Source organism: Haliotis cracherodii, unplaced genomic scaffold (genome assembly GCF_022045235.1).
Source record: "Haliotis cracherodii isolate W230 unplaced genomic scaffold, xgHalCrac1.p SCAF_14, whole genome shotgun sequence".
In the NCBI taxonomy this organism is placed as follows: Eukaryota; Metazoa; Mollusca; class Gastropoda; order Lepetellida; family Haliotidae; genus Haliotis; species Haliotis cracherodii.
The window spans coordinates 28,587,280-28,611,230 of NW_027266269.1; the positions used below are offsets into that span (position 1 = coordinate 28,587,280).

Genomic DNA, 23,951 nt, shown 5'->3' on the forward strand with positions numbered 1-23,951 from the left:
AAAAAAAGGTTGGAAGTAGTTCATTGAACCTGACTACACACAAAATCCGGTATAAAAATTGGAGAATGTTGATGGCCTGATATTCGACAAACGGTGCGTCAAAACGCAGCCATTGTCGATTTGCAATGTCTTAAACGGCATTGTTTTCACACTTGTTAAAAGATGTCATGGAGGAAAACAGTAAAACAAAATGTCACGCGCAAATTATGGCATTCGTCACGCGTGGTGGTGGCTATAAATAGGCAAGCATAAGCCAATAATTTGTCAACATTTTTCAAGTTCGAAAATGCTGAGACTCGGCGCTGCCGATCGGAACATCGCCAGAGGACGTATCCAAAGAGGGGAATCGCAGTCTTCTGTTGCACGCCACTTTAACGTCCACCACAGCAACATTTGCCGCCTTTGGGACCGATACACAAAGTTCAGTTCCACTGCAGACCGTCCGAGACCCGGCCGACAAAGAGTTACCACCCGTGCCCAGTATCGCTACATTAGACTGTTCGACCTACGTCGTCACAATGCCACAGCCACGGAGACTGCAGGACGCATCCCTGGTTTGAGGAGGATATCGGACCAGACTGTCAGAAACCATCTTCGCGAGGCTGGAATCCGACCCAGAAGACCAGTCATCACCGCTGTTTTGCAACAGATCCATCGACAGCGACGCTTGCGTTGGTGCCATACCTTACAACCTTGGAATTTGAGAAGCTGAAGATGCGTGTGGTTTAGAGATGAATCACGATTTCTTCTTCACCGGCGAGATGGAAGACAACGTGTTTATCGTCGTCGAAATGAGCGTTTTGCCGCACATTGTATACGAGAATTCGACAAATTCGGTGGTGGTTAGTGTCATGGTGTGGGGGCCATATCCTACTCCACGAGATCTGACATGGTTGGGAAATTCAGGGAAATTTGACAGCAAATCGCTACATGAATCAAATTCTTCAACCTCACCTTTTCGTGCCACGGTAGACTGCATTCATAATGCCAACATCGACGACTTGCACTGGCCGTCGAGATCTCCAGATCTCAACCCAATTGAACACCTCTAGGATGAACTAACTCGATCGACGTGTACGTCAATGTCAGAACACGCCGCAGACACTCCAATAACTGGCCAACGCGTTACAGGCAGAATGGCGCAGAATTCCGCAGGATAGAATTCGTACACTTATCCAGTCAGTGCCGAGGAGATGTAGAGCCGTGATTGCTGCCCCGGACGGTCACACGAGATACTGAGTTCAGCGCAACCTTGTGGCCTTATGTGCCATGACAATGAACAGTTTTCAACGCCTTTGTACAACGAGAACATGTGACTATCGAGCTCCCAAATTTCATTTTTGTATCTATGATATTAAATTAGATATATCGACTTTATTAGGTAAAATAAATTAAGTACAAATCTACCTGTGTGTTTCTTTTTTTGAAGAGTGTATGTCGCTGCAAACTCCCAGCTTTGTTCTACCCACTGCGTAAAATTCCCCAAATTACAATCAGACAACCGCACTGGCAACATTACAAAGTTACAAGATCAGATAAAATGTTTCCAGTCCAGAATTTTCTAGACTTACGAACAAACGTAACAAACTGGTAAAAATATAATTTGTCATGTTTTATTTAGTTTAGAAAATAACAATAAACTTGTGGATTGTCAACTTAGTAACTTTAACTCCCGGCCATCGGGACTTTTCAAAACTCACCGCCCGTCAGCAAAATAGACTGCCTCGGACCGCCGGGTAGGCGGGTATTTGAAACACTGTTATATCAGTATATGACAGACTTTGAAAGTATGTATATTACAAGTCGCCATCCATCAGGAAGCATGCACCTCTTAAACTTCAAATATATTTCCATAGTGTTTCCTGTCCACAATATATTGTCGCACATACTTTGAATATTGTTGTCAAGCAGGTGTTACAATCAGAGGTGGCCATTGTGATTTGAAACCTCTGATTGACCAATCGAAATTGAGTGTTTGCCAAATGCATAGTAGAATGCATATTTGTGCCGCCTTGTGTGCATCATTTGTTCTCTTGGCCATGATGCGTCTGATCCCCAAAAGACTTCTTGTCTTATGCTAACATCAAAGTTGTCTTTCGTGTTTGTTTGTTTGTTTGTTTGTTGTTTAACGCCGCACTCAGCAACATTACAGCTATATGACGGTGGTCTGTAAATAATCGAGTCTGGACCAGACAATCCAGTGATTGGCCTCATTGGCATCGATCCACGCAATTGGGATCGATGACATGCATCAACCAAGTCAGCGAGCCTGACCACCCGATCCTTTTACGACAAGCATAGTTGCCTTTTACGGCAAGCATGGGTTGCTGAAGACCTATTCTACCCTGGATCTTCAAGGGTCTCCACGCATGGTCGCCTTTTACGGCTTTGTCTTTCGTGTGTATCACCGGGTCGTAAAACTAAGCTAGTTACGGTCTAGTGACAGTCCGACGGTCGGCAAAGTCCGGCACTTTCCGGTTTCTTTACGTTCATTAGCGTAATGTTAATATCATAAATTATATCCTGTTTTGATCGGATTTTTTTATCTAATATATGAATGTAAGCTTATTCACGTATTAAAAGTGTTTAAGTAACTTTGTTTTTCACGCAGTATCGGGATAATGTAGTACTATGTAGATATTTCTCATGTGTTAATGATCATGTTTCACTCTAATTGTACATATCTGGTTGTAAATGTTTAATTGTACCTTGGGTAGTTTGCATGTATATTGAGACCTTTATTTTTGTACCGTCATTCCTTTAGTAGTTAGTTGGTTACTGGTGTTTCCTCATTTTAGGAAGGACATTTCTGTTAGCTGCACGAGCTTTATCGTTCTCCGGGCTAGCAAGGGAAGGTTGTTTTCACCGACGTCCGCGCGTATGGTTTAAACCCTTGACGCCATCAGCTGTAGCCACCGCTAGCTTTCGCTAGACCGTTTACGGGTCGCTTTGTTACTGGGTGGTCAGGTCGAAACTTAGCTTCGCAAATACAGTAAAGTACGGTTATAACGAACTCAAAGGGACTACTAATTTTAGTTCGTTATAACCATAGTTCGTTATAAGCATATATACAGCATAACTACAGCAAATAGTCGGGACCAAAAAAAAAGTTCGTTATATCCATCAGTTCGTTATAAGCGTGTTCGTTATAACCGTAGTTTACTGTAAGTAATTATGGGGCAGTTGATAAACTGGTACTGACTTACTGGTTCATGGTGCAAAATCTTCCCCCACCCAATTGCTGTCGTGAACTTATATATGTCTGTCATCTCAACCAGATCACCATCGCAATTGTTCAAACTATCAGTCCCTCAAATACCGAACTTATATAATCATTCACATTATTTTGCATATGGAGAATGTGAGGACACCTCAACACTGCAGCCTTCTGCATTGCCCAAATTGTCAGAAGGGCTGTATTCCTGGCAGCAAACCCGGGTGCTCTCCCAATGTCAGACAACAGATTGGGAGGTACCAAACCTAAGGCACCGTGAACAACAGGGTGTCGGACAACTTGGTATATGGGATGCATGCATTTTGTAAGCCAGGTCCTCATATTTGCCATGTTTCTCCTGAGTGTTGTCAATCACAATAGTGTCAAAAGGGACGAAGAATGCAATCATGAAATTGAATGATTTCATTGATTTATCAAAAGGGACAACATCAGGTTTGTTCAAATAAAAAAAGCACCGGAAGTGGGTAGGAGGTACTGGCATATTCGGGCTGGTTAGTGTTATCATCAGCTCAGCGCAGTGTCAATTAGTGCAGGAGAAAGTTTTTTCTTTAACCTTTGGTCACCGCTAACTTGGCTATTTATAAACAGTGTTGTTTTAACTGAAAATGTCTTTTTACATTTAGACCTGTAGATGAGAACCTATGAATTAAGCACTGAATAACCACTTAGACAATATATATTTGTCTGTTTGTTGTTTGACGCCGCAATATGCCAGCTATATGACGGCGGTCTGTAGATAACCGAGTCTTGACCGACCCGTGAAGATGCGGGGTAGAATAGGTCTTCAGCATCCCATGCTTGCCGTAAAAGGCGACTATGCTTGTCGTAAAAGGTGACTAACGGGATCGCTGACTTGGTTGATGCACGGTCGTCGATCCCAATTGCGCGGATCGATGCTCATGATATCAATCGCTGGATTGTCTGGGCCAGACTCGATTATTTACAGACCGCCGCCATATAGCTGGAATATTGCTGAGTGCGGCGTTAAACAACAAACCAACCAACAAACCAACCGAGTCTGGACCAGGCAAACCAGTGACTCTCTTGATGAGTATCGGTTTACGCATTTAAAATACGATGAGATACATCAGACAAGTCACAGAGCCTGATCTGAGCCGATCCCGTTAGTCGCCTCTAAAACAAGCATCCGTTGCTGAAGATCAATTCTAACCTAGATCTTCACGATGTAAAGAATAATTAATATATTTGCTGCTGTATTATATGTTTGATATGTATTATTTAGTAATACTCATGCACTGAAAGATGTCTTTATAAATGAGTTATTAAGTAATACTCCTATTCAACAATGTCTGTTTTTGAAGGTTATGTATTAATTGCACATATATACTTGCATATTTACAAATTCCTGAAGAAAAACACTTTAGGAAGTGACTGGTCGGCCGCAGCCAAAGGATATATCACTTTTGAGGCTGATATACTCCAGGTAGACTAACATCTAGTCTCTGAAATGAACACATCTTACATAAAAAAAGCAGTTGTTCAGTTATCTTAATAAAAATATAATAAAAAGGAGCCCAGTGACTCTCTTCATTTCAGATACTGCAGTGATCTAGACTTGCCAAACATTATAGACTTGCATGGGCTGTATTTGATATATATTTGTATCAGGGTCTGTAAGACAGACTATACTCCAGGCAAACGGTCAGTAAGATTCCTACTAGTTTCCACACAGGGCACATAAACACAATACAGCGTTTCCTTCAAAAAGCGTCTTCTCAAAGAACTGAGCAGTTTTAGAAAAGGTTTTCACATGGTTGACATCCGTCACGGTCCCGCCCAGTAGTGCAGCGCATCAGCCATTAGTGACCAACTCGTGTTATTCCGGGACAAGCCGAATAGCGACTCGTGCCCCCCTCATGGCCGGGTTCCGTCTTAGCGCAAACGGGCATATCTAAAATAATTGTCAACTCGTCGCGTTATGGTTCACATGTATTTCCCCATATATCATATATATTTCAGATGCAATTTAAGGCACACCGGGGCATGCGGAATTATACAGTATGATTGAACACATTTAACTGTGCCTTGGGTATATTTTTAGATTCAAGACATATGTAAAATCAAGAATTAATTCTGAGGGATTCTTTGACGAAGAACTTGAAATCATACGCGCATTCTGATTGGTTTGTCGTATTTTCGATCAAAACATTCATCGATAGGGGGAAGAGTCTTCTTGCAGGTTAAGGAAAGAGGCGAGTGGTGACGAATGCGCATCAGCATCAAAATTAATGTTCTGTCGAACAATCGTGGCAAAGATGGCGACCCATTCAAGACAACAACTGGAGTCTTTCCACTTGCAGTGTTTTAGTAACATACGGACCACATGGTAATTCACGACAAGTAAGTGGGTGAGTATGGTTTTACGCCACCTTTTAGCAATATTCCAGCACTACCACGGCAGGTGACACCACAATGGCCTGTACCCATCTGGGGTATCCAACTCGGGAATTCGGCATGACGAGCGAACGCGTTAACCGTTTGTGTACTCACAGCCCCTGATACGCGATTACTGGAATACTGTTAAAAGCGGCGTTAAACACAACTCATTCACTTAAGGAATTGACTGTGTATTTTTTCGGTTCATTGAGGTATGAATCGAAAAAAACCGATGTGCAAACTTTGATGTGTTTGCACATCGGAACAGAAAAAATACATAGTCAATGCTTATAATTAAATTCGACAACAAAAACATAAAATACTTTTTAAAAAAACTGTTGTTTATATAAGAGCAGACAAAAATGACGAGATTGATAAACATTCCCGGTGCAGGAATACATACTGTGGCGTGACACCAATCAGGTGATTGTTTAATTTATGCACATAACTGGACACGCCCACACAGTCAGTAGCCAATCAACGGAGAGTAGGATTAAAACAAAGTTCATAGGACCTGTCAATCAAGGAAAGAGGTCGGGAAGAACTGCAACAGTCAGACTGTAACGAGCCGGAACAAATATGTCCGGGAGAAGGCGGCTGTTTCAATGACACAGTCAGTTACCGCCAGATTAGAACAGTAGGTCCCTGAGAACGGGAAGACCCAGTTGGAAAAATGATGGTTAGAAATGAAACCCGAAGAAATAAAAGTTGTGGCACCGAGGCGAGCGGGACAAAAACAGGCTGTTGCTGTTTCATTCCTTCTCGGCCTTCGGTCTCAAAGGGTTGTTTGGACGAGGAATATGCATGAATTTCGCTAAATGGCGACACACGTGCATGGCGACACACGTGAGCAGAAAGTGAATTCCCTCGACTGTAATATTAGGATTCCCCGACATTCCGTTGCAATAAAAGTAGTCCGCTTCGCTGGGCGTGGCTCTAATTTTTACATTCATTAGGAAATGAATGCAATAACACGTGACCAATTCATCTAATCAGAATGCAGGAATTACAACCACGAGGGGTGGTCGGGTAGCCTGGTTAAAGCGTTCGCTCGTCACGCCGAAGACCAGGGTTCGATTCCCGACATGGGTACAATGTATGAAGCCAATTTCTGGTGTCCCCCGCCATGATATTGGTGGAATATTGCTAAAAGCGGCGTTAAACCATACTCACTCACTCACTCACTCCTCAACCACGATGTTTACTATGATACCCTAGGGGAACTACTTTAGACGATGACGGTCGGGTAGCCGAGTGGTTAAAGCGTTCGCTCTTCACGCCGAAGGCCCGGGTTCGATTCCCGACATGGGTACAATGTGTGAAGCCCATTTCTGGTGTCCCGCCGTGATATTGCTGGAATATTGCTAAAAGCATGTAAAACCACACTCACTCACTACTTAAGACAAGGCGAAATAACGAAAAAACATAATAATTCGACAAGCTTGACAAAAGGAAGTTTATTAATCTGTGAATATGATCAGTGAAAGAGAAAAGTGAATGCAGTGATGACTTGTGATATGTTCCTTCATGAGTACAACAGACTTCAAGGTTGAGCATCAATCCCCCCAGCAGAATACAGAGGCATGTGACTTAACTCAATATGTTATATGAGTTGTAATAAGGATAGCTGCTCACAAACATTTTAAACAAACATCGAGCATTGAGCATTGACTAATCATAGGATCTACGTCATACCAAATTTGCATAATGGTTTTTCAACGAGTTTGCCTGGGTCCATGGACGATTAAACGCTGCATTCCTTTGTAGCTGGACAGTGTAAAAACATTGCAGTTTAACCGTTTAACCTTTTAGCCCCACCCCTCCCCAAAAACAGACAAAACCAACAAAATAAAACAATGCTCACAAACATCTTAATAAACTAAACTAAAATAAGTTATTTTATGAATATAAAAAGTAAACAAAACGTAATGTCAGAATCCTTTCAATTAATTAATCTTCCCATAATACAACCGTCACAAGGCGAGCGACATTTTGTGTAAAGGTTATAACAAACAGCTTAACGGAATGTACGGAAGTCTTTTAGGGCCATTTGTTTTTTTAAATTTTTTTCGAAACTATCTTGAAATTTCAAGATCCTAAGTTGAAATTTCAAGAAACTAAGTTGAAATTTCAAGATACTAAGTTGAAATTTCAAGATACAGAAGTTGAAATTTCAAGATACAGAAGTTGAAATTTCAAGATATTAAGCTGAAATTTCAAGATACTATCTTGAAATTTCAAGATAGTATCGAAAAAAATATATAAACACATGGCCCTAAGAGGCTTCCGTAGGAATGTCCAACATGCCAGTTCCCGTCATATTACAGTGATGTAATACTAGTTGGGAATATTAAACACATCCTAATGGCAGTATCAAACACCGAGCTTATAACTACATGGTACACGACACTCTGCTTGTCAACACTCCCATACCCAGCCTGGTGCATGTAAGGGTACATGAAACTATTCTGAGGTCAGGAATCCAAAACATTTACATTCAAAGGTATGTACGAGTAAGGACAAGGTATGACAAGGGGTCATTTTGGCCGCTAATATCTGTATAAGTTGAGAAATGAGCAAGATCATTACAGAAGCCTTCAGACGTGTTCACAAGAAATAAAGTTCGAATTTGTTCAGTTCAAACAACTTTGGACTTACACGTCTAACAACACTAAATATGTGTCAAAGTGGCAAATTTTTAGATGCGTGACGTGAGCAAATATTGGAACGTACCTGATTTTCATATGGTATGTATTCAAAAGTAGCACAAATATGTGTGAAAAATTCATCTTTGGTCACAAACTTGCTCATTGTTAGATCGTCACTTGAAGCTGGAAAAGTCACATTTTGGTCCTTCGTATATAATTTACCGTGTCTGAAGTCCAGGAGTTAGAAGTGTAAGAAGGAAAGGAAGCTAGTTTTCATCCCTGTTGATCCTGATACTTTCATTCATACATACTCATATATTCATTGACTATGCTGGTCGTAAAAGGCGACTAACGGGATCGGGTGGTCAGGCTCGCTGACTTGGTTGATACATGTCATCGATCCCAATTGCGTGAATCGATGCTCATGATGTCAATCACTGGATTGTCTGGTCCAGACTCAATTATTTTACAGACCGCCGTCATATAGCTGGAATATTGCTGAGTGCGGCGTTAAACAACAAACAAACAAATCCTTCAAAGTTTTCTGCAACTTTAGAAATGCCCATTTTCTGGTGTCAAAGATGACCGTTATCCTACCCCGTCCTTTGAATGTTAACAAGGAGGACCAGACTCGGTCCAATTGGCTGTTCCAACAAGTTTAATTCAAGTCACTGAAATCAAAATGTTTCTCTGCCTTCTCAAATTTTGTGATAGATGCCCCCTTTCCTGTTGACGATGACCAAAATGTGCTCCAGAAAAAAAGTTAAGCACCGACATAATATATTCTCATATTTCGTGTTTTCGGAACCTCCGTGTACGTATCCTTTGGACATATCTCAGATGACATCTGTAGATATTTGACAAAATTAATGTCCAAAGTGTCCCCGATACTTAATGGAAGGTTGGTTCAAGAACACGGAATGTTCCTCCAGATAGTCGGACGGACAGGGTCATACGAGATGCGAGGAAACATATGAGAACAATAACAAATATGCTTCGTCAGAAACATATTAATAAAAACGAATTTAAAAACTTACTATTCTATATGAAAATATATAGTTATTGATGCTTAAACCTTTTCCAGGCGTATACTTAAAGGCAATGTTTCAGTTTCAATTCTTTCATATTTTGTACTAATAACAAGGTCTAGATTAGATTGGGAATTGGTTTCAGACGGGAGCATGGTCCTATTTTAAGAAACTTAGCGGACAATTAATAATAGTTCTATAACTATGAGCCATAGAGAGGACAGTGGGATGGCTGTGTGACCTGCTGCGGGCACGCATGGCAATGGCATTGACCATGGATCTGGTGTCGTTCCTGGCCCTGCTTGCGTCGGCGGGGCGTTGGTGGGCTGCATGCCTCCTTCTGAAGTGTCTTCGAAATCTGAATATAAAAACGTCACACGTAAATTTTGAATTTGTATTTTATTATGAATCTGAAAGCTCCCTTAACAGGAGGGATTAGTCTGTCTTACAGACCCTGATACAAATATATATCAAATACAGCCCATGCAAGTCTATAATGTGTGGCAAGTCTAGATCGCTGCAGTATCTGAAAATGAAGAGAGTCACTGGGCTCTTTTTTATTATATTTCTATTAAGATAACTGAACAACTGTTTTTCTTTTGTACGATATGTTCATTTCAGAGACAAGAATGCTAGTCTCTGGTCCGGTTGTTCGTCGGCATCATGAACGGCTTCGTGAAGTCTGCTGTTGCGGTGACGTGGACAGATTGTGTCCGTTTTGTATTTCCTTTTATCTAAGTAAGTGAGTAGGGTTATACGCCGTTTTTATACTTACTCCAGCCACGTCACGGCCTCGGGGACCAAGAGAGACTTCACAGACATCGCTTACAACATTGTGAATGGGTGGATTTTGAGTAAGTGAGTGAGTGAGTGAGTGAGTTACATACGGGGATGCGACATATAGATTACACACATCCAAAATATGAGTTTCACAGAGGGGATGCCATATTTTACACAGTGACCCTATTCAAGGACCAATCCGGCGTCAGAAGTCACGGGTGGCCCAGTCGTCTTAGGCGCCGCGACTCGCTGTGCAGACTTGCGACCCTTGGGCACGCCAGAAACCTATGATTGTGGGTTCGAATCCCGGTTCGCCCCAATTATGTTTCTAGGTTTGTCAGCACAATGCTCGTGCTCGTGGGTTTCACCAAATTGGTTAACGTCTGAGACCTGCATCACTTAGGGTTTTCCTCCCACATTAAGCTGACACACCGTGATATAACTGGAATACTGTTATAAGCGGCGCTAAACCGTACTCACTCACTCTTCGCCGTCAGGCAACAACGCTATAACCACAAGGCGACCCCAACACTTCTCATCATAAGGTGATTGCCATCATCGTGATTCTTGACAAGCGTTACCTTTGGTAAAGTCCAGTGACAATCATGTTGAGGATCATTAAGAGAGCACAGATAACGGTACATATGCCCGTATGCCTGATATAGCGCAAACAATACATCGTCACGGCATAAATTTAACACGCGGGCTCAACTTATAGAATATTGTAAAATAGGTTTCCATAGAAACGAAAGAAACTTGAATCTGAAAAAGTCTACAATAATTAGCAATTCAATTTGATGTTCGTTCAAATTAAGCCGTAGTTTAATATGACTAGCGATATTTAATGACCTTCTATAAGAATTTGGAAGATTGCAGATATCTGTTCGACACAAAGGCTAAGGTGACAACACGACTCCTAAACAACCACACCTACACACTTACCGAGGGTGACAGAAGGCGTCGACGTGAAGGAATCTTGTCGCTGAGGGCAATTTATGGGCGAGAGCTGAGGTTGAGTACTCTCTGTGAAAAAAATGTGTCCAACATATATTGTGTACGGTAAACATAATTTGTCCAAAAAAAACATTGATTGTGGTTCATGATGAAACTCAATCTTAGCATTAAAAAATTACTTATGCACAATTTACAACAACTTGATTATTTATTTATATTTATAAAACTAAACAAAACAACGCAATTTTATATTTCTAGAACCAGGGGCATACATGTGACCAAGATCATTAAGATATTATGATAATTTGAAGTTACAATGGAAATGAGTGAGTGAGTGAGTGAGTGTGGTTTTACGCCGCTTTCAGCTCTATTCCAGCAATATCACGGCGGGGGACACCAGAAATTGGCTTCACACATTGTACCCATTTGGAGAATCGAACCCGGGTCTTCGGCGTGAGGAGAGAACGCTATAACCACTAGGCTACCCCGCCGCCCTACAATATAATGGGTTGCACGGACAGGTTTAATGATGTAGATCATCAGCGTTGAAGGACTGGGGAACTAGCTTCCGTTCTATTAAACATTGTACATGGAACTGAAGGCTGTTGTCACCTGGGTTCGTTCCTATCAATGGCAGGATCTGGTTGATGAAGGCACACTCTCGATGGCGGAGTCCTCGCTTGGTTGCTAAGTTACTGACGACATCGAGCAGCAGGTACGTCTTGTTGACGTTGTCGTACGTCGGCCATACCGTGTTCAATGGTTCCGGGGTGTTCGGGTTCCTGTTCGAAATATATTGTCACATGTACATTATTGTGTTTACACGTCTGATTAAGTATCTGGAGTTGTCAGCACCATACCCCCCCCCCCCCCCCCCCCCAACACACACACACATAAAGCCGACACGCCGTGATATGACTGAAATACTGTTCAAAGCGGCGTTAGACCCAAATCACTCACTAATTCACTTTGGAACAAGTGGAGGTCAGTCCGCAGTGTTGTTTGTCGATCCGTGTAAACTGTTCCATGAAATTTAAAAACGATTCATGAAATAAGTGGAATAATGCAAGAACTACTCACCCACTTTTGGCAAAATTACTCCAGTACGTCATGATGTTAAAGCTCAGTTCCTGCTCATCAGGTGTAAATTCCCACGACGCGTTCAGAGGAAGGCCAAACACCAGTTCCATTTCGTAGGAGTGTGCCGCTCCAACCCAGTTTGGGAACGGATTTGTTGAGAGACGATGTCTGAAGCTGTAGAGATAGGTGGGGTTATCACGGGCGTAATAGCTCCCGAAATCTGTTGCTGGACATTTGAAGTCAATGTCACTACGTATCTGATTTAAAAGTTCCACATAGTCTGCGTTTGATCCTGGTTCCTGGCCAGTCTCGTAGAAAAGGGACAGAATATCATTCCGTGTATGCTTGTTTACGCCGTCCATGTACTGTGTCAGCAATTCGTCATATTGATCCTTCGTTAAGGTGACACTGGGTGGTGGCGTGGATGCATTGAGGGCCTGTTGTATTGATGGAAGAAGAAAAAGAGTCGCTTCATCTTCCACAACACCGTGCAGCAAACACGCGTTCTTGAAGCTCCCGGAAGCCATCAACTTCAAGGGGTCATCTGGAATAAACACACCATCCACAACCGGGAGAAACGGCATGCCTTCCCTTGCTACAGCTAGCTGGATGTTGGTTAGAATTTGAGGATCAGCTCCTACGAGGCAGTGCATCAGCGCCATGTCGTTTATTAAAGGACATCCCAACAATCCTCCCAAGTTCATGCTGTAATCCCTTGCAGTTGCAGCGTCGTTGTACGTCCAGTTGGCTATCGGAGTCCCACTTTGAAGAATAGCTTTGTTGAATAGGTTCCGTGAAAAGGGAGACAGCAGATGAAAGCCGACAGATGCGGCTCCAGTGCTCTCTCCTAAAATGGTAATCTTTTCAGGGTCACCTCCAAAGTAGTCCACATTGTTTCTGGTCCATTCCAGTGCCAACCATTGGTCCATGAGCCCCATGTTGCCGGGGATGCTATTAGGCCCAAGAAAGAGGAATCCCAGAGCTCCTAGTCTGTAGTTAATGGACACGACGACTATGTCCTTCTCCCCAGCCAAATACTGCCCTGAATACAGGGGTAGCTGGGCGCTTCCTTGAAGGAACCCACCTCCATGTATGAAAACCAGAACTGCCATATCCCTCTGACCATTGACCGGGGCCCATACATTAAGGTAGAGGCAATCCTCGGAGAAGCCAGAAGGATTCCTTCTATAGGGCTCTGGGGATGGGGGCACACTGGACGGCTGGAGGCATGAAGGCGGTGGAACCTGAACTGTCATGGTAAGGGGAGCCCATGGGTCTACAGGGTGGGGGTAGTCGAATCTTAGATTGTTGATAGGGGGTTCAGCATAGGGGATGCCATAGTAAGCATCTACCTGTTTATTGAGGAAGGTCAGTCTCGTTCCTGTGATAAGGCCATGGGTAGTTCGAACAGTTTGGGGTCGTGCTTGGCTGAGCAGGAACAGCACCAGCGTCACCAGGGTGGCGACCCGCCTCATCCACCTCATCTGACTCATCCTGCTGAAACCACGTAAAAGAAACAAGTGCAAAATCTGTATGTGTTTTCTCTGATTTTGGTATTTGTTTAACGACAAAGATAGGAAGGCCAGCATTCATGGAACTCATTTTAGTGAAAATTCATTTAATCATCATTGAAGGTGAGGTGAAATGGGTTTTAACGTCGCGTCCAAGATTATTCCACTTATATAGCGACGTGCATGTACGTGTGTGTGTTTGTGTGGCTGCTTGTACTAGTCCGGACTGATGCCGATTTATAGTGCTAGCTCACAGAGATACCATGCCGCACTTTAACATGGATGACCCACTCAGACACAGTATACTGACTCGGAGCCGACCAGTCCTTGTTTTAGCCCCTTATTAATGCCAAGCGCCAGACAGGGTAACAACAAGTACCATCTTTTAACGTCTTTTGGTATGACGCGGCCGGGGATTGAACCCCGGACTTTCCGCTCTCCGGGCGGACGCTCTACCACTAGACCACGGAGGCGGTTAATCATCATTGAACCCAGATGGAGGGTATTTAATTTCTGTAATGCTCTGGGGAATTACAGTTTTTCAGTAGATAACTCGGCGTTGCATTGGTCGCCAGTGCTACTCTTCATTCGTTCGTTCTTTCAGTCTTTCATTCTTGTTTTGATATGGAATGAAAAGTTGCATAATTCTGGATTCTGATTCCGAATAAATAACTATAACTTGATACATATTCCGTATCCATCCATCCATCCATCCATCCATCCATCCAGTGGTGGTATGCATGTCTGCATCAACAAGTTCATGTTCGAAAACATTAAAATTGGCGTACTGAACCGATGTAACGTTATAACACGTGTGTCCCACTTCAACTGACCGCCTCCGTGGTCTAGTGGTAGAGCGTCAGCCCGGACAGCGCAAGGTCCGGGGTTCGATTCCCGGCCGTGTCATACCAAAAGACGTTAAAAGAAGGTACTTTTTGCTACCTTGGCGCTCGGCATTAATGGGCTAAAACAAGGACGAGTCGGCTTGGAGTCAGTATACTGTGTCTGAGTGGGATATTCATGTTAAACCGCGTCATGGTATCTCAGTGGGCTAGCTCTATAAATCGGCATCACACATGCATGCATTTGTGAAATAAAAGCGACAAAAGTTTCAAAAGAAGAGTGGATTGTATGATTCCGACTATATCAGAACCGGGTGGTCAGGCCGATGTTCATTATGTCTATCACTGGATTGTCTGGTCCAGACTCGATTATTCACAGACCGCCATCACATAGCTGCAACATTGCTGAGTTGAGCGTGAAGCAAAAAAACAAACAAAACGGGAAGAAAACATTAATTATGTAGGCCTCGTGCGTTTTTGCTTAGTTGAAACCCACGAAAACCTGAATGGTGACCAACTAAGAATCATTATTAGAGCGAATCTAGAATTAGAACCCATGCCCATGGTATCCTGGCACGTCTACGGGACGCAACTCGTCCAAGAGAATGGCTCCGTCTTACCACCCAATCCCGTTAGTCGTCTTTTACGGCAAGCGTGGGTTGCTGAAGACTCTTCTACCCCGGATCTCCCCGGACGGTCTCCCCGAGAGCGCTACCAGCTTTGATGTTGTTAGCAAAGATAACGACAGGTTATTGTTAGGAACGTCAGCACGTGTCTTTTTATCAAAGGAATGTTCCTACGTTGCCTTGATTCCTTCATCCCGACCATCCTTAATAAAGACGGGTTCGTTGAAAGCACTACCTGGTTTGATAATGTAACCAAAGACTACCTGGTTTGATAATGTAACCAAAGACTACCTGGTTTGATAATGTAACCAAAGACTACCTGGTTTGATAATGTAACCAAAGACTATCTGGTTTGATAATGTAACCAAAGACTTCATGCTTTGATAATGTAGCCAAAGACTACCTGGTTTGATAATGTAACCAAAGACTACCTGGTTTGATAATGTAACAAAAGACTACGTGGTTTGATAATGTAACCAAAGACTACCTGGTTTGATAATGTAACCAAAGACTATCTGGTTTGATAATGTAACCAAAGACTACCTGGTTTGATAATGTAACCAAAGACTACCTGGTTTGATAATGTAACCAAAGACTACCTGGTTTGATAATATAACCAAAGACTACCTGGTTTGATAATGTAACCAAAGACTACCTGGTTTGATAATGTAACCAAAGACTACCTGGTTTGATAATGTAACCAAAGACTACCTGGTTTGATAATGTAACCAAAGAGAACCTGGGTTGATAATGTAGCCAAAGACACTGTTGGGAACGTCTAGATGTGTCCACTTGATTAAAGGAACTTTGTTTCTGATTGTTAGTGATCCACTGCTATGAATTTCATCACTGTTTTGCCTTTTGCTCCCATAGGAGTCTATTTGGGCGGATACTCCAGACTCAACATTCTCTGCAGATTTTGTTACAACGGACGATTTACATGGGTGCGCTACCTGGTTTGGTTGTGTAACAAACTTTGAGTTTGCTAAATCGAGAGTTGTTCACGCGAGAATATCATGTCCAAACAATTAAATGACATGCGTGTGAAACATGCCATATTCAACAAACTATTTACCAAAGAAGGCGTTATTGCTATAGCAACCCCCTCCCCCATCCCAATCCTCATCCCCATCCCCTGAACAATCCCATAAATTATTCCAGGCATTTCACACTGACCATATACGAGTAATTTATTCACATGAAATTATTTTTTAAATGGTTCACGCCTAAATGAAGCGGTCATGTTGACACAGACATGACATATTAACTAAACCAGATCTGAGTTTACGAACTGGAAATAATTTGATGAAATAATTAAAAATTACTTACACCTCATTACACGTTGAACTCCCGACTCCAAGCTCCCCCAATAGGTTCCAGAAACCTTTCGCCGTGTAAATGCGCCTCCCGTAGAACAATGTCAAAGACAATCGCATTGGTATTCAAGCCTGGAACATGGACTTCGTTAGTATTCAACTGATCAAGGTGTGACATATTTAGTAGAATGGCAGAGAAACAAATCACGAGGGTGTTTGGTATTTCTGTTTAATGTGTCTGAAGAGATTTACTACATAAATGTGAATATTCCGAATGGGCGTTGTTTCAACATGTGTGTTTCAGTTGCCTGACCTACTTTGAAAACACAAATTTCATCTTTCTATGTGTAAAAGTACAAATTTGCCATTTGCAATTTCTACGCGTACGATTGAAGACATCGTTTGAGGACAAAATAATTAAAGTTTAAAGTTCATCTTGACTGAAACTTTTCGGATCTCGGTCATGATTATGTAGACATTCTATTTGTCTCCATGGTTACCAGTGTCATGAGAAACTATTTTCCGCAAACACCCCACCATTTGCGTGAACTAAGAGAACATAATATTCTTCATGATATTATACTAGTCATAAGAAAATGAAACTATCTTAAATATTATTAGAAACACATTTTCATCAGTATTCCTTTTCCAAAGGAGTTCATGATCAGTATATATGGATGGTACGGGGGCCCATAGGGGACATGGAGTCTGTTTTTCAATATTTTGATATTTCACATACTTTATCGTAACCTTTTGCAAATTAACACGTTTTGTCACACAAATATGTGATGAATCACGTATAAAGAAGATATTGAATCGCGGAAAAGTGAAGCGAAAATGTCGAAAAATAAAATGAAAATTTCAAAAACAAAAAAGAAAATGTCAAAAACAAAAGCGAAAATGTCAAAAACTAAAAAGAAAATACAGAAATATTATAACCGCGGGGGGGAATAGTTTTCACAGCGATGGAAATATTATCACCGCGGTGGAAATAGTTTTCTGTATTTTCATTTTAGTTTTTGACATTTTCATCTCACCTCACCAGTATGGTTGTACTTAATGACATGCACCAACGTTTTACGAGTTGTGCCTGCAGTGTACGCAGTAGTGTATATATTCATGATAAAGCTGAAATGGATTCACTGGTTTTATCATGCACGTTACAGATTATTTGTATAGTGAGAACCAGCAGACATATGTTCCTACACTTATGTGTGTTGTGGGGTGGACTCTCTCTAGCCTTGTCATCTACATCAACTGGATGCTCCTGCAGCCGTCGTACCTCGCACCGTGAATGTAATAGTTATGATATCACGAGAATACATATCGCTTCATGTTGTCAGCACAACTGGTCGTAGAGTCGTCCACGTTTTGGACGTAACACGCCCATGTATGTTTTGTTGGTTTTAATGCAAAAGTTTGTTTATGGTAGCCGATGAAATATAGTTCTATGGATGCCCAATGTGACAAAATTGCTAAAATAAATAGTTCAGGGTTCTGGACGTTTTGGCTCCAGTCATTCCACATCAAACAGGCCAGAATCTTAGACACCTTAAAAATGGAATTCCACCAAAGAAAAAAATATAATAAGAACCCGTTTGTGTCAAGTTGCTGCCATACTTTATTCAGTAGGGTGACGGAAGCTAAGTAATAACCTCAGGAGTTGTGTATTAGTAGCTCGGTAATAACCTCAGGAGTTTGTGTATTAGTAGCTCGGTAATAACCTCAGGAGTTGTGTATTAGTAGCTCGGTAATAACCTCAGGAGTTGTGTATTAGTAGCTAGGTAATAACCTCAGGAGTTGTGTATTAGTAGCTCGGTAATAACCTCAGGAGTTGTGTAATAGTAGCTCGGTAATAACCTCAGGAGTTGTGTATTAGTAGCTCGGTAATAACCTCAGGAGTTGTGTATTCGTAGCTCGGTAATAACCTCAGGAGTTGTGTATTAGTAGCTCGGTAATAACCCCAGGAGTTGTGTATTAGTAGCTCGGTAATAACCCCAGGAGTTGTGTATTAGTAGCTCGGTAATAACCCCAGGAGTTGTGAGTTGATATCTAGATAATAACCTCAGGAGTTGTGTGTTGATATCTCGATAATAACCTCAGGAGTTGTGTGTTGATATCTCGATAATAACCTCAGGAGTTGTGTGTTGATATCTCGATAATAACCTCAGGAGTTGTGTGTTGATATCTCGATAATAACCTCAGGAGTTGTGTGTTGATATATCGATAATAACCTCAGGAGTTGTGTGTTGATATATCGATAATAACCTCCGGAGTTGTAATAGCTTGACAGACTACAAACCCTACAGCCATGTTGGTCACAGACAACAATTTTCTATAGTATTCCATCGAGCGTGACGTCCATTAAGCCGTACCCAGCGAGACAGCAGGCATATGTGTATGCAATCAATCGAACAGCGTGCGAAGGTAAGAGATTGTCAGGAACTATGTCTAAATTAATTATTGAAATTGGATCTTGGACAAATGTGAAGTACATCATTATGTGATTTATTCTGAAGCGTGTTGTTACCAACGGGTGTCCAGGAGAGGATGTCGTACCCTGGCCTTGTATGTATTGAGCATAGATATGCGTATTTTAAGCATAGTCCACTACAAACTATCGTACAAAGAGCTGCATTGGTTCTTATACACGTGAGGCGTCACGCATACATATTGGCGTTTGAGGAAAGAATGATCCTAAACAGAGACATGTTGTTAATGTGGATTTTTTCTCTAGTATTTGTAAGCTGGTACTTGCAGATACTCTAACTAAGCAAATATTTAAATGTTTGGATGAATAGTTTCAAAAATATGTTTTTGTTGAAACCTTAGTGACTATTCCTATTGATTATGAGAGACTATTAAACCTAAGCTACTTGTGACTATTCCTATTGACTACGAGAGACTATTAAACCTAAAACTACTGGTGATTATTCTTTTTGACTACCAGTGACTGTTAAAACTTGTGACTATTCCTATTGACCACTAGTGACTATTTAAGCCTAAACTACTTGTGATTATCTTATTGATTACTAGTGACTATTTCAGCCTAAACTACTTGTGATTATTCCTATTGATTACTAGTGACTATTTAAAAAAAAACAATCTTGTGACTTTTCAACTTATGGATGTTACAAATCACGCGTAATGGTCTTTTACACAAGATTGCGTGCGTGTGTGTCTGTGCGTGCATGTGTGTCTGGCGTGCATGAGTGCGTTTAAAATATTTTTTTAAATCTTTTGGTATGACGCTGTCTGGGATCGCACCGCACACCTTCCGTTCTCCGGGCATACGCTCCGTCTACTAGACCAAGGGAGTGGTCTCTGGGTCCGAAGATGTACAAGATAAGCTGGTTTACAAATCCCAGGTTGGCTCCGATTATGATCCACAGTCTATCGGGTCCAATTCATTTTGTTGTGAACTGACGCAACATCAAACTTAGGCCATTCGTATTGTTTGCTTGGATTACGCATTCGCCGACTTTAAAATTCGAAAATTCAGAATAAAAAATCACAATTACAAGGTTGTTTTAATACTTCCGACGGCAAAGATCGCTTGACAAAAAAACTAGTCCAAGGAATTGTTATATGGCGATATTTTTTTCACTTATAAATCGTCGTTTTTTAAAAGTCCCCATGGCGCTCGGCATTAAGGGGCTAAAACAAGGACTTGTCGACTGAGTGGGGTATTCATGTTAAACTGTGGCATGGTATCTCATTGGGCTAGCACTATAAATCGGCATCAGTCCGGACTAGTACAAGCAGCCACACACACACATGACGAGCATGCACGTCGCTATATAAGTGCAATAATTTTGGACGCGACGGTAAACCCTATATGACCTCACCTTAAGAGAACACTGCGAAGAGAAACTAAAATACTCATGAGCGCATTTACAGAGTTATGTGAAACCATAAAAGTTGTACATTTCGAAAACATGCATACATTAGTAAAACAATAAAGCTGTATCGCACATACTTATACCTACAAAAAATGACATTAAGTTCGTACTACATGTACATAGAAGAGATTTTCTGTCTTTTAAAATGACATACAGTAAACTACGGTTATAACGAACTCGCTTATAACGAACTGACGGATATAACGAACTTACTTTTTAGTCCCGACTATTTGCTGTATATATGCTGTATATATGCTTATAAAGAACTACGGTTATAACGAACTAAAAATAGTAGCCCTTTTGAGTTCGTTATAACCGTAGCTTACTGTAGCAGGTATTTGCAGCTTCATATATGGAACATATCACAAGCCTAGACAACGTAAGCCAACTTTTCGGCATCCTGGCGGTCAGTGAAATTATCCATAATTATAATTCCACTTTAATATCTTGTTACAGTGGGCAATGTAATAACACGTGGAAGTCACCATCCACACACGTAATACAGCTACCCGTGAAGATCCGGGGTAGAACAGGTCTTCAGCACCCCCTGCGTGACGTAAAAGGTGACTATGCTTGTCGCAAGAGGCGACTAACGGGATCGGGTGATCAGGCTCGTTGACTTGGTTGATGCATGTCATCGTATCCCAAGTGCGTTGATCGATGCTCGATTATTTACAGACCGCGCTCATATAGCTGGAATATTGCTGCGTGTGCCTTTAAACACCAAACAAACAAACAATATGTAATACAGCTAAAACAGGTTCTCTGGTCCTGCGGCGCAAGTGTACAGTCACTGCAGAAAGGTATGGTTGAGTGCGTCGTGGGGGCAAGGGTGGCCCAGTCGTCTAAGGCGCCGCGATTCGCTGTGCAGAGTTGCGTCCCTTTGGCACGCCAGAAACCTATGATTGTGGGTTCGAATCCCGGTTCGCCCCGATTATGTTTTTAGCTTTGTCAGCACCATACCTGTGCTCGTGGGTTTCACCGAAGTGGTAAACGTCTGAGACCAGCATCACTTCGGGCTTTCCTCCCACATTAAGCTGACACGCCGTGATATAACCCGAATACTGTTAAAAGCGGCGTAAAACCCAACTCACTCACTGAGTGCGTCGTTGCCTTGTGTCCTCAAGACAAGCGTCCGCCATTTCACACCACGTCGATGAATCTCCTCGGGTTATTTAAAATTATTGACACATATAATGAACCCCTACTGCTCGTTAAACATATTTTACGGCAAGATAAATTACCTTTTCCAGGCGGACGAACATATTGAAACGAATCAGCCAAAATTGCTCGATGCGAGCGTATATCTGCATTTGCCGTCGCTTGATCATATAAACATATATATTTCCATTAAGTGGAGGGATTGGCAAACACGCACATTTTGCTTATCTGAATGCCTCTCCCAAACAATGTATTGAAAGTGACATGAGAGATAGCATACATTATATAACTGACATGAAAGATAATTATTGTTCTGAAAGCGTTATATTACTCTATTTGTCAAGATTTATAGAATTCCAAGAATAACTTTGCTTTATAACTTTATGTTTCTTGTAAGCACAAGTATGGGACTCACTCACTCACTCACTCACTCACTCACTCAAGAAGTTCCTGCCAGATTCTGTGATGGATTATCTTATATGTGAAGTTTCTGTCTAAAACTCCCCGACCTCCAAATACTGGTTGTGGTACTTTCTTCTATGTGTAAAAGTTATAGTTATTATTAAATACATGTGTATCCCTTCTCAAGAAAAGATGACTGTATATCCCGTTGCTCTGAATAAAGTACACAACCCGATTTTGTTCAGATTCCTACGACTAATAATGATGATACTGCTAATACCATCACCACTGCTGCAACCACTTCTACAATTTCCACTGCTTCTACTACTACTGCCTCTGCTACAACTAAAACTACTACTACATACAGCTGCTACTGCTACTCCTACTACTTCTGCTCTACTACTACTACTACTTCTCTTACTTCTACTGGAGCAGGGGTGGCCCAGTCGTCTGAGGCGCCGCCATAGAAACCTATGATTGTGGGTTTGAACTCCGGTTCGCCCAGATTATGTTTCTAGGTTTGTCAGCACCATATCCGTGCTCGTGGGTTTCACCGAAGTGGTAAACGTCCCTGACCTGCATCACTTCGGGCTTTCCTCCCACATTAAGCTGACACGCCGTGATATGACTGTAATACTGTTAAAAGCGGCGTTAAACCCAACTCACTCACTCACTCACTCTTACTTCTACTACTACTTCTACTACTACTACTTCTACTACTACTTCTACTACTACTTCTACTACTACTACTTCTACTACTATTTCTACTACTACTACTCCTACTGCTACTTCTACTGTTACCACTACTACTACTATTTCTACTGCTACTACTACTACAACTTCTGCTGCTACTACTACTACTACTTCTATTACTTCTATTACTTCTATTACTACTGCTACTACTAGTAGTACTACTACTACTACTACCTACATAGACACACAGCACTGCTACAGTGTAAATCGGTCCTGTGTGTCTGTGTGTGTGCTGTTTGTTCTAGTCCGGAATAACATCCACGCACGTCTGTCAGGTGTAATCTATAAATATACCAAAGACTACTTTCTCCGAGTGTCTAACCACACTGACCAAAACAAACCGAGTCAACTGTGTTATTCGGATGTTATCTATGTAAACTAACACAACCAAGAAACTGTTCACTCGTCCTTTCTGTATGTTCACTTACGGAGAGACAGAACTAAGTCTGTAAGTGGACCACGAGTCATCTACAGGAGAGACACGAACGGCCACTAACTGCTTAAAAACCGAAAGGTTTTACTGTGGGAGTAAATCTGCGTATATTAACAATGTTACATTGAATGTTAACAAAACGTAAACAAAACGTGAACAAAACGTAAACAAAACGTAAACAAAACGTGAACAAAACGTAAACAAAACGTAAACAAAACGTGAACAAAACGTGAACAAAACGTGAACAAAACGTGAACAAAACGTAAACAAAACGTAAACAAAACGTACACAAAACGTGAACAAAACGTGAACAAAACGCGGTTTCAATGTGATCTTTGTTTAATGTTCTTCATTGGGGTATTATGCTCATATATACAAGTGTCAGGAAATCTCAGTATTTGTTTATTTCATAAGGCTTAATATTTTCATAAAAGCAACGAAAGATTATTACATATTTCACCGAAAGTAGGATTTGGGTTACATTCAGTGTCATGTGTTACATATGTCCGGTATCTCACTGTGAACTATGGCGTACCATGGTACTATTGTATAGCTTGTATCATACTTATGTAGTGTGTTGTATCACTTTGTGTACTGTGACCTATCATACTGGTGTACTTTGATTTACCGTACTGGATCACTGTTGTGAATTACTGGTATAATGTATGTTGTATCGTACTGGCTTCATGTGTGTTGTATCCTGCTCGTATAACGTGTATTGTGTGTTGTGCCCTGCTAGTACAATGTGACATCCTTAGGGTAAACTTGTTTTGTATCATTTTGGTATAATGTGTGTTGTATCGTATTTGTAAAATGTGTCGTGTATGCTATTGGGATAAATTGTGTTGTATCCTATTTGAAAAACATGTGCTGGTGTAGCTTG

General features: G+C 41.5%; 1 pseudogene; it reads right to left on the reverse strand.

The window, feature by feature from the left end:
- Positions 1-10,626: 10,626 nt before the first annotated feature.
- LOC139460339 (acetylcholinesterase-like) lies at positions 10,627-13,615 on the reverse strand (annotated as a pseudogene).
- Between the last annotated feature and the right edge of the window lie 10,336 nt (positions 13,616-23,951).